At 50.0% G+C, this 17,315-nt stretch overlaps 1 protein-coding gene across 2 annotated transcripts in view; it reads left to right on the forward strand.

Moving 5' to 3' along the window:
* Positions 1-17,315, forward strand: part of LOC147443264 (cysteine-rich receptor-like protein kinase 2) — a 91,396-nt gene that overhangs the window by 55,109 nt on the left and 18,972 nt on the right. The gene's annotated exons all lie outside the window — the stretch shown is intronic.

The raw sequence follows: 17,315 nt of genomic DNA on the forward strand, positions 1-17,315 counted from the left end.
ACAATATCTAGCTTATAATGCTTTCCAATTCCCATAGTCTTGGAACCCTTGGGTTTCTTCAGATAGACCCATTGTTCCACCTCTAGAGTCCTTGAAGATCTCTTTTGATTAGCAAAACTCGATCACGAGCCGGTTCTTATACTATCCTTAGCCAATTCGAGCATTTCGTGCATGTCATACAAGAAATCTTGAGCGTGACGATCTTTGACGTTCTCTAAGCCCAATATGGGATTTAGGTTCAAATCCGTACATCAACATGAATGGGCTAAATCCAGTAGCAGAATGCTTGCTATTATTGTAGGCAAACTCTAATTGTGGAAGGCACCTTTATCAATCAGACTGTCTGTGAGAGACGTAAGCCCTCAACATGTCCTTTAATGTCGGGTTCATGTTTTCAGTGTGTCCGTCTGACTGTCGATGATCAGAGGACGACATACTCAACTTCGTCCGAAGGTGAGCGAACACATCTTGCCGAGTGAACTTGGTATCTCGATCATTGACGATATTCTCTGGCAAACCATCCAGCTTATAAAGCTAATCGACAAATAAAACCGCCAAGTCATGGCTTTTTCCTTTTGACTTTGTTGGTATACACTTCGTCATTTTTGTGAGTCTATCGACCACAACCCAAATGGCACCATTGCCATGACTAGTATTTGGCAAACCAACAATGAGATCCATAGAAATACTTTGCCACTTGGCATCATGGATTTCCAATGGATATAGCAGGCCAATTGCCTTATTGATTTGACACTGAGTGCATCTCTTCACATAGCTCTCTATGTAAGAGCGTATCCTTGGCCAACAGAAATATCGTTTGACCAATGCTAAAGTTCTTTGGATGCCTGGGTGCCCAACGCTAGGAACATCATGGCATTCGAACAAAATCCTTTGCGAACCTCATCGATTTCTGGCACGCAGACTTTTCCATTCCTAAACAATAGTCCACCTCTAATGGAATATTGTCGCTGTCTCATCCTTCTAGCACGACTCACTTGAATCTCCGGATCACCCAAGCTTATATACGAGTCATGCCCTGCTTCGACCTCGCTCCATATCTTGCCAAAATAGCTATTGGAACGAGATAGCCCTCGGAGAGAGAGATATAAATTCGTCGAGATCTTAGCCATTGACAAGGCATAAACTTCGGGAATAAAGGTCGAGTGCGTCAGCAATTCGATTGCTGGATCTCTTTTAGTAACAGATATCAAAGTCAAACTCTTGTATAAGCTCAACCCATTTGGCCTTCTGGCCTCTGAGATCACAGACATAACGCAAAGAGTGATGATTAGTCCATGCAACAAAGGTAGAGCCGTACAAATAGTGTCGTCACTTCCTCAAAGCGTGGACTACGGTGTAAAGCTCTTTTTCATACGTTAGATAATGCATCTCAGCGACAAAAAGTTTCTTACTTTCGAACACAACAAGACGTCTATCTTGATACAACGTTGCACCAGTCGCATAATCACTAGTATCTGTTTCAACTACAAATGGCGTGCTAGGATCCAGAATATGCAATATCGGCGCAGTAGTCACCAAGTGCTTTAGTGTCCGAAAACTCTCGTTTACGGTGAGGACGCGAAGTCTTTGGTCCTTTCACCCCTCCTTTTAAAAGTTGCGTAAGCAGAGCAGCAACTGTGGAGTAATCCTTGATAAATTTGTGAAAGAATCCTATAAAGCCTAGAAAGGACTTTACTTGGCGCATATTCTTCAGAATGGGCCAATTTTCACACTTCATCCATTTTTTCAGAGTCAACGTGAATTCTATCGCGAGTAATAATATGACCCAAAGACAGAAGCTCTTTCTTAAAGAATTCGCACTTAGAAGCTTTAGCATAAAGCTTCTCAGCTCGTAGTACCTCAAGAACAGTGCGTATATGCAGCAAATGCTCAGACAAACTCCGACTGTAAATCAAGATGTCATCGAGAAATACAACAATGAAGCTACCTAGAAACGGTCTCAGCAGATCATTCATTATCTGCTGAAACGTTCCGGAGCGTTGGTTAAACCAAAAGGCAAGACCAAAAATTAATAGTGACCATAACGCGTATGAAAACTTCTTTTAGGAACATCTTTCAGTTTGATTCGTATCTGGTGATAACCTGATCGTAGGTCTATCTTTGTAAATTACAATGCTCCATGGAGTCGATCTATCAGATCATCCATACGTGGGAGTGGATACTTATTTTTTACAGTGAGCTTATTCAACCCCTTGTAATCCATGCAAAAGCGCATAGCGTTATCCTTCTTTCGAGAAAGTAACACAGGGGCTCCCCATCGGGATTTACCTGGCCGAAGAAAACCCTGTCGAGATAATCCTTCAGCTAGCATTAATCTCGTCCTCCTTGGTTTTACTAAACCGATAGGGTTGCTTTGAAAAAGGCTGACTACCAGCCACCTGTTCAATGACATAATCTACTCCTCTCGAAGGCGGCAAGCCAGGAGGTAGATCGTCAGGAAAACATCCTTGAAATCAGTCATGATTTCTTGGATAAGGGTGGATTCGTCAGAATCTTGAAGCTCAATAGAAGAACATGAAACATTTTCACGAAATTCAGTGACAGAAGTACCAAGTACTAATGAATCAAACCAAGCAGATGGTATACACTTATAAAAGTCGACATCAGAAGACTTTGTATCTTAAAACATTTTCAAAGCAGTAACAATTGGTATTGTAAACTCATTATTTACAGAAGTCTCATTACAAAGCGAAACAAGTACATGAGGCATGTCCTGTTTAATCAGCTAGCTCGAGTGTCAAGTCAAGAACCATCTGATTCCATACATCTGCATCCTCGCCATGAGCCATCTTCATGCGATACTCATGGTCTGTTAGACTTACACCACTCTGCTGCTTCATAGGTCTAGGGCATACTTGTACGGCTAGTATGTCTTCGGGCTGGCCACCTGTAGTCTAGGTTGTACCTAGTCCGACCGCCTGAGTTTGGGGCCGGCCGCCCACTTTGTCCGGGTGCCCTCATATATTTCCATATATCATTTCTTTTTTCTAGAAAAAGATCCTTCTATTACTTAATGAAACTGCCCATAGAGCTACAACCACCTCTACAAGAGAGGGCTACAACAATCATGATGGGAAGACTCTCCCAATGAAAAAACAGCATATGTACAATGAGGCTAAATCAAGAGATGGGAGGAGGGAAAAGCCACATAGGTGGACGGTAGTGCCATCTGAGCACACCCTGGACCATGGTGAAAAAAGGCCCAGGACACCGGAGTCGAAGAAAAGCCTCTTTGCGCTCGTATACGGTCTGAGCTGCCTTGGAGTCTCTCGAACTATCCTCTGAGAGTATGGATCAGCTCTAGCCAAAGATTCTGGACAGTCTCTGCTGGTGGTACAGGGCGAGCCTCGAAGATGCGGAAGCAGCGGGCCCGCCAGATGAACCAGAGTGTCAGGCCGTTGATGAGCTTCCAACACTCCTCTCTCTCACTGCACCACTCGTGTGGAGTAAGTTCTATAGCAGGCTGGAGTGTAGGATGATTCCTCTGCATCACTATCATCCTGAAGTGCTCAAACTGAAGTGCCGGGCTTGTGAGAGTGGACCAAGCAGCTGCCCCCCAATGTACTGCCGAGCTGTAGAAAGAGCTGGCATCAGCTGAAAAACACGAAGCCACACCTGCTATGCCAAAGGACAGTCCCAAAGACAGTGATGCTGACTCTCCACAAGATGGTCACAAGTTGCACATGCGACCGAGAGACCACCATGTACAAGCCAGCTCCCAACTGCTGTAGCTCGGTGTGCAACCAGCCAACCAGGCACTGGAACAAAGTGACTCGCCTCGGCTGTCTGGAGTCCCACAACCTCTCCCAAAAAGCTGCCAAGAACTCAGCTGTGAGACCCTCCTCTTGCCAATGAGGTGCTGCAGTAGGACGAGCCTCTCTTTGCGCTGCCAGTATGTGATGTCCCAATCGAAGTGTACTGAAAGAAAGGGACACCTAGATGATCTGCTGAGGAGAAAGGGTCCCTCCAAAGCCACTCTCGAGGATCCCACTGTACTCGTGCCAGTGGACAACTCTTCTAAGCCCACAGTCTCCAGTGGCCAGTCTCAAGAGCTGCTGGGTCGGGATCTATTACACAAGTCCTCCCATAGATGCCCACCACACGGATCCTCTGAAAACAACACTCTACTACCTGTTGGGCCTCTACTGCAACTCGGCGTAAGCGTCCCTCACCCTGTAGCTCGGAAAACAGGGAGGGTATAGTCTATGAGCAAGCCCGAACCGAGATGTGAACCTCCAGTCGCGTGAAGGCTCCCATCCATCTGGGCGTTGCTGACTCGAGAGGTGTGAGCCACTCAGCTGGTATTGCCTCTGAGATGTCCCGACACATGCTCTGCACCCCTCTCATGCCCTGTAGCTGAATGCCTTGAAGCTCCTTTGTCAAGCCTGAAAACTGTAGCCAGTCACCTAAAGTGCGTGCTGGACCCTCTGCCATGGGACCCCAGGAAACATGAGGCCAACTTCTCTGAGTGCTAACCATGGGGTTCCAAACAAGGGGCTGTCTCAGACGCTCCTTCCTACAAGTAGGCTGACGTTGCTCCTCCGGTCCTCTCCACAGTTGCTCCCAAGATCGGAGCAGACTCACAGCAAAGCTTTCCTCCAGTCTCCTGCTCAAGCCAACTCTGTGCATCTCTGTGAAAATCCATCTAGTCGAGGGTCGCCAGGGGCCTCCAGCCTGAGACAACAAGTACTAAGCCGCTGAAGCAAGAACTCCTTTCAAGGCTCCTCTCCTGGAAGAAGTCCTCTGACGATAAACTTCCCAAGAAGAGCTCTGTTCTGCTGTGTTGGGTCTATGATCCTTAATCCTCCCTAAGAACAAGGAAGAATGATGACCTGCCATGCCACTTTGGCATGGGCTATCTGAGTGTCACGCCTTGACCAAAGGAAGTTCCTGATCAGTCTCTCTACCTGGCTCATACAAGAACTCGAAAAGATATAGCAAGAAGTGATGTACCACATAGTAGCCAACAACACTTGGTTGGCCACTACAACTGTGCCTGCCAGAGAAAGTCGTGCGGAGCTCCAATGTAACAACTTCCTCCTGATAGACAGGAGGAGGGGAGCAACCTGTTGCTCGGAAGACAAGTCCAAACCAACTTGACAGCCCAAGTACCGAACTGCAGTCCTTGGGGGAATCCACCTGAAACCCTCACCTGGCATCCAATCAGGCATAGGAGCACTACCAACCAAGAAAGTCACTGTCTTTCTCTAGTTGACGAGTGCACCTGATGCACAACAAAAAATCTCCAGAGCTTGCTCACACCTGTGAAGGTTTGGCCTCCTGGCCATCCAAGTACAAGGCTGAGTCGCCTGCAAACTCAGCGTCCAGTAGCTCATCTCCCCGTATAGGGAGCGCTAAGCCACGTAAACCAACCTGCTGTGAAACCGCTCATCGCCTCAGCATAGAACAGAAAGAGGAAGGGGGCAAGAGGGCAGCCCTGTCTGACCGACCGTGTGAGCATGAAACGATTACCTCTACCTCCTGACAAACGTACCTGACTGTGTGCCCGTTTGTACAAAGCTGACACCCCTCTGATCTAAGAATCTGAGAAGCACATCCTGCGTAGAGTGCCCTCCAAAAAGTCCCAGTCAACTCTGTCGTAGGCCTTTTCAAAATCGAGAAGAAGTATCACCAGATCCTCACCACGGAGCTGCACGAGGGCAGAAGCCTCCCAAAAAGTAAAGATGTTGTCAAGAATACTACGCTCCTTGACAAAATCTGTCTGTGTCCCATGTATAATGCTCTCTAGAAGTGGCTGAATCCTCAAACTCAAAGCCTTGGCAAGAGTTTTGTAGGCTGAGTTGAGGATGGTGATGGGGCATCACTGTTAAATCTCATCCAAGGAGCCATCCTCCTTGGGAATGAGGTAGATCAGGCCCTCACTCATGCTGTCAGGCATCGCTCTTGTGTGCAGGATGAACTGAAAAGCACTGCAAAGATCTGTACCAAGCAAGTCCCAGTACTCCAAGAAAAAGCTGGGAGTCGAGCCATCCTCACCTGGATAGCTACCACGGGGGAGTGCTAGCCGTGTGTAGCTCCTCTAGCTGAAGAGGTAGCTCAAGCCTCTGGTGCATCTCCTCAGTCACAAGACAAGGCATCTGTGCCCACACCTGCTCTTTGCATGCATCTTGACACTCTACAGACAGTAGATCACGGTAGAAGTCAGTAGCAACTGCACGCATGTCCTCTGGCTCTGAATCAACTGACCCTTCGGGCCTCCTCAACTGGCTGACCTTGGCATGCGTATGCCGGGGTCCCGACTCCCACTGCCTCAAAGAAAGTGCTTGTCACTCTCTCACCCACCTGGGTCCACTGAGATGCCTGTCGATGGAAAGAAAACTCATGGCGCCTCTCCTCTGTGCTGACGAGCTCCTGGCGAGCTTGCTATAACTGCTCCTCCAACCAAGGACTATCTGGATGCTGCTCCTGCATCCTCTGCAAGGAAGCAACACCTCGTCGTAGACGTTTGCTCCTCCTCTCTCGTTGCAGCTAGGCGAGCCGAAGACTCCTGAAGAAAGAATCGACTAAGCTGAGCAAGTCCTGAGGCCACTCTGTCAGCAGGAGAATCCTGCATATCTAAGCTCTCTGTCCAAAGAGCCTCCACTCGCTCTCTGAGCGTTGAGTCCAGCAAGACCCTCTCAAGGGATGCGTAGCATCGTGCTCCCCCTCCTCTGCCTATCAGTCACTGTAAGGATGACTGGGTGCATGGTCCGAAAATGAAGTCCCTGCCAGAATGCCAATTGTCCCACCCAAGTCACAGAAGGGGTCACTAGTGTAGAAGCGATCTATCCGAGATAGATTCACGCCTCCCACTCTGCGGGCCGAATGAGAGAAGGCCAGGCTGTCTAGGGGCCTCTCAAAGCTAGAATGCTGCCACACATCTGAAACCCGCAGTCATACAAAACCTCTCCCAAGCTACCAGCTCAACTCCATGCACAATAGTATGGCTGCCACTAATCCTGTCAGAGGGTTCCTCCAACATGTTGAAGTCACCCCACCCCCTATGCACCATTGCTTTGCCTGCGGCAGAGACTTAACAATCTGAGACCAAAACTTTGCATGTGCACTTGCCACATTGGGCGCATAGATGTTCAGGAAGCCCACGAGACAACCCTGAACTTGCATAGTGATCCACTGAGCCCTGCCTGGCACATTAATCCCTTTGCCCACAATGGCCTGCTGCAAAGAATCCACAATAGTCATACATGCCCCGCCCTGGATGCCTCCAGGTCCAAATGCAGTTGACCAAAAAGTCTCAGATCATCCACGCAAAAGCTGACCACAACGTCTAATGCGACTCTCACACAGATGATGCTCTTGTAGCATAAGAAGGTCAATCTCTCCTCCCACAAGGCATCGTTGAAGCTCCTGATGCAGCCGACCTCTCTGACGCTGAAACTGGGGCCCACCTAATCCCTGTACGTTCCATGAGACGATCCTCATTGGGAGCGAGAAAGAACTGATGCTGCCGCAACAGCTAACCGTTCTATCTTAGAGGCAGGCTTGGATGGGGAGTAATCTGCATCCGAGCGTCCTCAAGATAGGCGTGACTGCAAAGAGTGTCTAGCCCAAGCCCAAGTAGACCGAGCCGTGTGTAAAGAAACCTCCTCTATCCAGAAGTCCTCATGTATGTGTACATAGCATGGCGGGCTGTGCGTGTCAGCAAAAAAGTGAACCACAATGTGTCTACATCCTACTGCGTCTGGAGGTGTCACAACAAACTTGGCCAATGGCCAAAGAGTCTGAAGCAAGTCTGTAACCCCTAGGTCTCCCATATGATGAGAGAACTCTAGGGTCTGTGTCTGCAGCCACTCAAACACTGAGTCTATAGTCCACTCAGCCTGGTGCCTACCACATAAGGGAAAAGAGAAGCCAACTGAACTGCTGATTCCAAGGCCTCTATCCCCCTAGCTGCAAGGAAAAACACATGAACTCTGAAGCAGGTTGCCTTAAGGTTTGGTGAGGGGTCGCCGAGAAACCATGTAAAGTCGTAGGCAAAGAAATCCCAAAGACGACGACGAATGTCGAAACTCGTCAGACCACGAGGAACTGCTGCAAATGGAGATGTCTGTACCAGAAGAGGGGGTGGCAAGAAAGGTTGTCCCTCTCTCGCCAAGCGACTCGTGGCAAAGGCGTTGCCAAGAGATCTCCTAGTAGCCGAGGAGGGCCTTGCGTCCTGGGACGGCTGCAGGATTGGAGGGGGAGGAGGTGAGGGAGTAGGGGGAGAGGGGGGACGAGGGGGATCGGCAAAGGTAGGAGGGCGAGATGGAGAGGCTGAGGGGGGGGGGGAACTCGAGGGGGGGCTGTTGAGGGTTAGGCTAGAGCAAGGACCTTGTCCTGCTAACATAGTTACAGGGGATGGAGGGGACGGGCCCTAGGGCCGGGGGACGGCCGTAGCCGGGCTGGTAATGGCTGGGAACGCCGAGGGACGAACGGAAAACGGGCCGGACGGGCGGGTCGCAGGGGGGACGGACCGGGGACGATCGGGGCCGGATTCAAAAAAATGGCCGTTTTTGACCGTTTGCAACGGCTCTGTGCAGCCCCAACTGCCATATTTTTTAAGCCTTGGCCCTTGGGAGGCTATAAAAGGCTCCCTTGGGCCTCTTAATACTCATAGTCTCAATGCTCAATGCTCATTCCATTTCCCTCAAGCTCAAGGCTCAAGTTTGAACTTTGAAGCTCTCCTCTCCCTCTTCTACCCACTTTGAAGCTCTCCTTTACTATCTCTCCACACAAGCTCTCCTCTAACCCTTCTAACTTCTAAGCTCTACTCTCTCGAGTCTCTCCACCATCATGTCATCTCAAGCCAACTCCACTTCTCAAGCCGCTTCTTCTCGAAGGAGGCCCGCCGTGCAAACGTGGTCGTGGTGGGATGAAGTCGACTTTAGCTCGCGTGGCAAAGGTGGCGGTGCAAGACCATGGACGTCCAAGCTATGTCCATACAAGAGATCGGGTGGTTCAAACAAAGTGCGAGCCCATCTTCTTCATGAACCCGGTCACGAGGTGAAGTTTTGCCCTCATGTAGCTCCCGAGAAGAGGTTGGATCTTCTTGAGAAACTCACGGTGTATGAGGTTGCGGAAGCGGCCAAGAGGGGCCGTTTTGTTGCCGTTGATCCCTCCGCCACGGCGACACCGCGAGAGCAAAGGGAAGCCAACCTTGACGACATCTCTTGAACCTTCAAGAGCCATGGATCTACACCGTCCTCTTCCCTTCCGCATCGCCAAACCACTCTCAACGAAAATTGGAATCCTAAATTGAAGGAAGAGGTGGATAGGTCGGTTGCCCGATTCTTCTTCCACGACCACATTGCCTTCCATGCTTCGCGGTGAGTTTCCCTTGGCATATGCACATTGCAATCTTCCATTTTGTATTTTCATAATGGGTTATAATTTTTCGACTCTCCATACTAACGCAACATGCTCTATTTTGTGTGGATAGGTCTCCATACTTTCGAACCATGGTTACGAAAATAGGGGAATATGGCTCCTCTTATGTGCCACCTTCATCGGAGAGGCTTCGCACCACCCTCCTTGACAAAGAGAAGCTTGCCGTGGAGCAAGCGGCCCAAGCAACAAAGGATTTGTGGGAGACCAATGGCGTCTCTCTTCTTGTAGATGGATGGAGCGACACCCGCAAGCGGTCCATCCACGGGGTGGTGGCCTACTCTCGGGGGCAGATGTACTTTGTGGAGTCACATGATGCATCCGATAGTGGCAAGGCCGCCGAGATGCTTGCTGCGGAGTGGACAAGCACCATAGAGATCACTGGCCCGGAGAATGTTCTTTGTATGGTTGCAGATGGAGAGGCGTCAAATAGGGCAGCCGGAGCTATCATTGAGGGCATGTATCCCAGCATCCATGTCACATTTTGCATGGCGCATTGCCTCAATAACCTCCTCAAGGACATAGGGAACTTGTCATGGATTTCACCCACCATTGGTGACGCCTCTCGAATTGTCTCCTTTGTGCTCAACCATCAAAAAGTGCGCCATGAATTCTCAAAGAGGAGCCACTTGTCTTTGCTCAAATATTCAGAGACAAGATTTGCATTCAATTGGCTTATGCTAGGCCGCTTGTCTACATGTGGCGGAGCCTTAAGGGGCCTCTTTCTCAGTGATGAGTTCCAGGCCATGCCGGAGTCTACATCAGCAGTAGGATTGAAATGCCGAGAATGGGCCGACGACGCCGCTTGGTGGGAGGAGGTGAAGACTCTTGACGCCATGGTCAAGCCTATTCTACACCTACTTCGAGTGGTGGATGGCTTGCAGCCATGCATTGGCAAAGTCTACGAAGCCATGGATCGGATGATAGAGGCACTTGAGAAGCCTGACCCTGTTCAGTATGCGGAGATTCATGGCTTGTGTGAGTCGAGGTGGAATGGATACTACTCTCCACTTCATGCGGCAACTTATGTGCTTGACCCTGAGTTTCAAGGAAGGCGTCAAGAGACCGACAAGGAGGTGAGCAAAGGATGGCGGCTTGCATTGGAGTGCCTTGAGCCTAGCAGTGACATTAGGCGCAAGATTAGAGACGAGCTACTCAACTACAGGCAAAAGAAGGGCTTCTATGGATGTGTAGATGTATAGCTTGATCGCAACAAGATTGGCTCCGTTTTGTGGTGGGAGGACTATGGAGGAGATGGCCCACATTTGCAGCGCTTGGCTGTTCGTGTCCTTAGCCAAGCATGTACCACTAGTTGCTTGGAGCAACTATGGAGTGTGTACAGCCACATTGCCTCTAAGAAGAGGAATCGCCTTGGGGTTCAGAGGGCCAATGATTTGGTGTTTGTGAGCGCTAACTTGCGCATGCTTGCCAAGAGCGTCACACACAAGGCAGATCCTTTCACTTAGTGGGAGATGGCACAAGAGAATCCATCTATGGCCGATACTCTTTTGGAGGAGCTAGAGGAGGATTTCGAGCCTCAATGCGAGCCTCCCGAGCCGGAGCCCTCATATGTTGCTGACGACCTCGACTACGACGACGATGTGGAGATTCAGCAGGCGAGCACTTCTTGAGTTTAATGATCATTGATCACTCGACTCTCGAGTCTAGACTCTCGAGTCTACGACTCTACCTACTACATAGCCCTTTGTACTTTTTGTTATCCTTGAGGCCTCAGGTTTGTCCTAAGTCCTTTAGGCTTTTTGACTCTTGAGCCCTTGTGGCATGCACTTCTCATTTTGTATCCATCGATCATTGATGTTTTATTAGCACATTTCAGCCTATATGACTCGTGTTCTTTGGTCTATTTAGTGTAAATTTATGGTCAAAGTGATGCTCTATGTGTGTGGCATGTGTGTAGGTCAAAAAATGCCAAAAAAACTCTCTTTTTTTTTTTGCCGTTCCGACCTCCGTCCCCGTTTCCTGACTTTTGCCGTCCCGACCCCGTTCCCGACCCCGACCCGCCGTCCCATGTAACTATGCCTGCTAAAGAGGGTCGAATCGGTTCCCCGTGGGAACCCATTGCTGCTAGGCAGGAGATTGAGGACCACTCTGAGTGCGAGGTTGGCGCGGTGGCCCCTGCCGACGTCGACCACAAACATGCTGCCAGCCCTCCTCCGCTTGAGCCCAAGCTCGGAGGGTGGCTCTGCCTGCGTACTCTGTGACTCTGCCTGCTACTGTTGGCCAGCCCTTGAGAGCTGGGGCTAGGCCTGTGGTGTAGGTCGGGGTCTCCTCTGCGGACAGGCCTACGCAAGATGGCCCATCTGTCGACAAATGAAACACTGATTGGGGAGGCCCGAATCCATCCGTCGACAAATGAAACAATGGTTGGGGAGGCCCGAATCTCCACGCTCTGTCAGAACCAACCTCCACTCACCCGAGGAAGTAGTATGACCTTCGAGAGAGTGTGGGTGTCCCTAACTAGAACTTGTACTGAGGGAATGCCGGCCGCCTTGGAACCTATTGAGGTTGCTGTGCGAGGTGTCTCGAGGACAGTCCCAATTTCTAAGCCTATCCTAGACAAAAGAGGTGGGTACTCCCTCCTCAAACCAGGAAAGTAGACGAAGATAGGAAGGTCTGCCTCCTCTACCAGAACATCCGAAGCTGGGTCAAAACCATGTCTCCACTGTCGAAAGTGGGCTCGAATTGCTCGGATGGTCAAGGGCTCATCGCGATGACCTTGGACGCCATCTCGGAGGTCTCAAACTCTATCTGATAGTAGCCGCGCCGAGGAACTGAACGTCCAAGATCTTACCCACCTTTGCAAGAAGGCGGGCCTGGAGAAGATCACGCAGCTCTCCTCTGCTGGGTCTGGTGCCGAGAATCTTGCAGATGACTGAAGTCGCTTGCAGGCGTTCCACCTCTGCGACTAGGCTCGCTTACTTTGTTGGTGAAAGAGCAAGTCGAATGGTGGGCTCAACGGGTCGGGCGAGGGAACTTCATTGGAGTCCCTCTGTGGTGAAGCTTGAGCCTCCATTTGTGTCTGCTGCTGTAAAGAAGAGGTGGAGAAGAGTCGACGAACGGGGAAAATCTTGTTGGACCGAGCACGTCGAGGGTGCTGGCGAGGCTCGACAGACAGGAAAGGAGAGGCGAAGGGCTAAGGGTAGTGTGCAGGCAGGCTGGGCAGTGTGCAGGCAGGCGAGTAGGGCAATGGGGGGGACGGGCGGGCAGCGGTCAGAGTGATTTGCGGGGTTGGGTAGTGGGGCAGCCGGTGGGGCAGGGGGCGCGTTGGGGGACTGCGCGCAGGAGGTGAGGGCGGAAGGGCAGCGCAAGGGCAGCGACGGTGAGAGAGGGGGTGCGGCAGCGAGCCTCCATATATCATTTTTCTGTTGGGTCGTGGGGATTTTTATCAGGCCTTGCCCTACCTCCCCTTGGGCACCTATATATGGGGCCACTTCGCACTTCCACATCTCACATCTCACAAAGATCACACATCTGTTATACTGATCGTATATTGGGTCTTCTGCTCATGGTAGTCATGGGGGGCTGATCGCCCCCTCTTCACCATCTCTTGCGTTTGTGTCTACTCTCTCTCTCTCTCTCTCGCTTCCGCACACGTGCACTCACATGGTACCCGTCGCCAGGGCACATGGTATTAGCAGCTCTAGGCTCTCCATGGGACCAACGCTTCATCACCTGCAGAGGTTCTCCTCCCAAGGGATCGCAACAATAGCGTTTTTGTAAAGCATCAGCGTTTTTGCAAATCTGCCTGCAAGAGGGGGTGGCGCCAACATTTGGACAGCTTCCATCACGAAGGGATGCTTTGCCACTTGCGTTTTTGCAAGAAACATCAGATCTGCTGATTTCCTTGCTAACAGATCCATTTGCGTTTTTGACCTTCATCTGCGTTTTTGGGTTTTCAGCCCATTTTCAGCGGTTTTATTGGTCACTTTGTGTCGTTGACACCTTCCACAAGTTGCCGGGCACCTAGGGTACCCATCAAGCCTTCGTTGTTTCAGCAAACAGAAGGTTTTTGGTGCCAAAATGTGCATCAAAAGTGGACTGCAAATTGACCTGCGTTTTGCAGTAGGAGGAAACACCACCATCTTTGGTGGACAGACACTTACCACTCGACCTCAACACATCAGATCACTTGCTTACACAGGAGCATCTACATGGACTTAGGGAGAGATCTTGGATCTCTTCTTGGACAGGTTCATTGCTTGGATCTACATAATGGAGTGGGACTTCAGTGCTTTGGACTCTCTTGTAGAGTTTACCTGCGAGATGCGGGAGATCAGGCATCATTACGCGACTACATCCGGAGTCACCCAGAGCTTGGCTTGGATAGTAGTGTTGTTGCTCTTCTACACTCCTGATCATTTGGATTGCTATCTTCAAAGTTGCTTACACTCACCCTCGGTAACCTTACAACAGACTTATCCCCCGACCTGGGCAGTAGGCCACTCCCAGCTCATTCACATTGAGAGCCACACCGAGTTGTAGTTTGGTGGCGTTGTTGGCACGGATTCTGTTTTGGTTGACACCGAAGGATTGGAGGCAGGAGATACAGTCAAGATGGTGCAAACAGATTGGTATGACCTTTCCTCTTCTCAGAGACCCTTCATAGTGCAGATTGTTGAGTCTGGCTTTCCCCTCATCTTGGATACCCTACCCATTGATTGGACACCATCTGATGGTGGTCCGTTCGGTCTCCCGGTGATTGCTGCAACTTACGGTAGCTTCTACAGTGCAGACTGCTTAGTCTGGCTTTCCTTGATTCGCAGGACGTTTACGGCGCAGATTGCTACATCTGGCCTTCTTGGAGTTTTACATAGCTTAGCCACCTGGCCACACTCGGTTACAGGTTCATGCATTGTCAGGCTTCCGGTCATTCTCATGATGGTTCCCGGGCTTCTCCATTTTCTCCAGATGGTTTGACTACAGACACCATAGATCCTATTGGGCAGGACACTTGCAAGGACACTTGCAAGTCTATTGGTACTTCTTTCACGACAAGGAGTTTTTTTCGCACTCAGTTTGGGACCTTCACGCAGTATCTTCACCCTGTATCGGCGGATTACAGCAGTTTGCTACACTGCTCGTGACGACACTTTACTATGGAGATCTCTCGGAGGTTGGGACACCCTTGATTGTTGCTACACTCATGGAGTATTGTCCTTCAGTGGACATCGCAGCAAGCATCTTCATCATTTGCCTCACATCTTCGGCTTCACGTGGTTTGTGCAGCATCAGGTGATGAGAGGGGGTGTTAGACTTACACCACTCTGCCACTTCATAGGTCTAGGGTATACTTGTATGGCTAGTATTTCCACATATCATTTTTCTGCGGGTCGTGGGGATTTTTATCAAGCCTTGCCCTACCTCCCATTGGGCACCTATATATGGGGCCAGAGGGGGTACCCACTTCCACATCTCACATCTCACAGAGATCACACATCTGTTATACTGATTGTGTATTGGGTCTTCTGCTCGTGGTAGTCATGGGTGGCTGATCACCCCCTCTTCTCTCTCTCTCTCTCTCTCTCTCTCTCTCTCTCTCTCTCTCTCTCTCTCTCTCTCTCTCTCTCTCTCTCTCTCTCACGCTTCCGCACATGCGCACTCTCACATGGTTATTGTCCAACGTCTGCAGGTGTATTCTACACCAATTTTGCATCCACAAAATTGTGCGAGCTTCCATTATCAAGGAGTACAATCACGTCGTGACTATTAATCTTCCCGGGGAAACGGAGAAGATCTTGCTTATCAAACACTTTAGTGCTAAAAGTATAGTTAGTGCATGAACTATGCTCTAGAGTAGCGAGTCTATACACACAGTACGTCTGCACCATCCCCGCACTTCTGAGCCTCGACAACTCATTGTACCTGTGAGTTCTGGGCTGGAGCTGAGTGTGTTGCCACGCCAGAGTCTGTACTGGTTCCTTTGAGATAGTTGAGTCCATATGTTCTGGTTTGCTACTGTGTCTCTGTGTTGATTTGTTGTTATCTGTTGTTTCCTGTGTTTTCATTCTGTCTTGAGTGAGATGTCACGCACATTGCACTGAGGAGCACCCACTGTAGAGAGCATGACACACTATCGACGCTATAGGTGCTCTCATTTTTGGCACGCGTGGTGGGACCTCACCTGAAGTCTCACTCTTTGTTGGGGTACAAATCGAGGAGCTAGCTGGTTTACCTAGCCTCGCCTACTTCGCCTTGCCCGGTGCAGCCTGGTGGTGTGCTCCAGTTTCACCCTAGACAGCTTAGTCTAGCTGACCTAGTCTCTCGCCCTGCTGGTCTGGTCCTCTCTCGCCCTGGTCCAACCAAGCTCTCGTTCTGGTCTAGTCCTTCCTCGTCCCTGGTCCAGCCAAGTGGTCTAGTCACTCGCCTTGGTCTAGTAGAGTGTAGACCTGTGTTCAGCCAATTAAAAGTCTTCTTGCCCAAAGCTTGGTTAGGTTTGTGGTTACTGCATGACACATACAAGGCGGTCATTAGAGCGTCAAAGCGCACTACTGAGTCCTCTGAAGTACTACAATAGAAGGCGTCAACCCTTGGTACCTAGTAGAAGTCCACCAACCTCATCACACATACCTCCACATACGGCATCATCCATTCCTCCATCTGGTTCTACGTCTTCTAGGTCACCTGCTTGAGTAAAGCTCTCTCCCATTTTGTGACAGCAAGCTACTGAGCAACATGCCCCAAAGCAAGAGGCCATGGAGGAGTTGACCAGTGTTTTGGCCAAGGTAAACATCAAGTTTCCTACTTTCAAGAGACTCTCCTCAGAAGATGCAGACGACCATGCAAGGAGGTTTGTATCTCTTTGTAGAGGTCGTCGTCTTAATAGAGAAGATGCTTATTTGGTGCTTTTTCCATCAACCTTGGATAGTTTAGCAGACAAGTGGTATAGTCAGTTTGCAGAGAATCACTTTCTGACTTGGGCAGCTTTAAGACAACGGTCCTGTGCAACATTCAGGCCAGGTGACTTCCGGGAAAAGGTTTTGGATGAGTTGGCCAACATGGTGCTCCAGCCAAAGGAGACTTTTGCAGAACTCATGACTAAAACCAAGTCTCTGGTTGCCAAGCTTGCTCAGCCACCAGGGGAATTTATGGTCAAGAAGTGGGTAGAGAAAGCTCTCCCAAAGACGTCTCAGCAGAAACTACGCGAAAGTCTTCGACCTGAAGCATCTCTGGAGGATACCAGGATAGAAAGAGCAGGTTTATAGCGGCCGCTACCAGGATAGAAAGAGCAAGAAGGCGATTCAAGGGCCCCCTTCAGGTGGAGACTGCCTCATCATTCACGGAAAATCCCTCTGACCCCTTGCTTTCTTTACGTAGGGAGTTAGAAGCACTGAAGTTACAAAGAGCACTTCAAGAGGAGAGGTCATTCTCTCTTAGACCGGAAAAATCTCCACAGCAAGAGGCTTTAGAACAAATCAAGCGGGAGCCAGAAGAGCTCCGTGCACAGCAGGACACTAAGCCACCGATGGTGTGGTGTTTCTCTTGTCGCTCTCCAAGGCATCCTCCTCCAGACTGCCCACTTCGAGCTTACTGCCATTTCTGCGAGAAACTTGGCCATGATGACAAAGAGTGCTATTATCTGAAGGTGCGACAACTACAATAGAGCCTTGCCCCCAACCTTCAACAAGGGTTGACAACTGTATCCAACATGGTTTCACCCTATGGCCATCAAAACCCTATGCCACCTTGCCTGACAACACCTCCTATGCAAGATATGCACAACAACTTTGCGTCTCCCAGCTTTTATCATGCTAATGCTCCTTCAGTTCCTCAAAGCTTCTATACATCAGCATCCAACCCCATGCAGCAAGGGCCGAGACCACCTCGCCCCTCCAATAGGCCAATTTTGTGCTACAGGTGCGGGGAATATGGTCATTATCAGAGCAATGTCC

This window comes from Adiantum capillus-veneris, chromosome 14 (genome assembly GCF_014529385.1).
Source record: "Adiantum capillus-veneris isolate H3 chromosome 14, ASM1452938v2, whole genome shotgun sequence".
In the NCBI taxonomy this organism is placed as follows: domain Eukaryota; kingdom Viridiplantae; phylum Streptophyta; class Polypodiopsida; order Polypodiales; family Pteridaceae; genus Adiantum; species Adiantum capillus-veneris.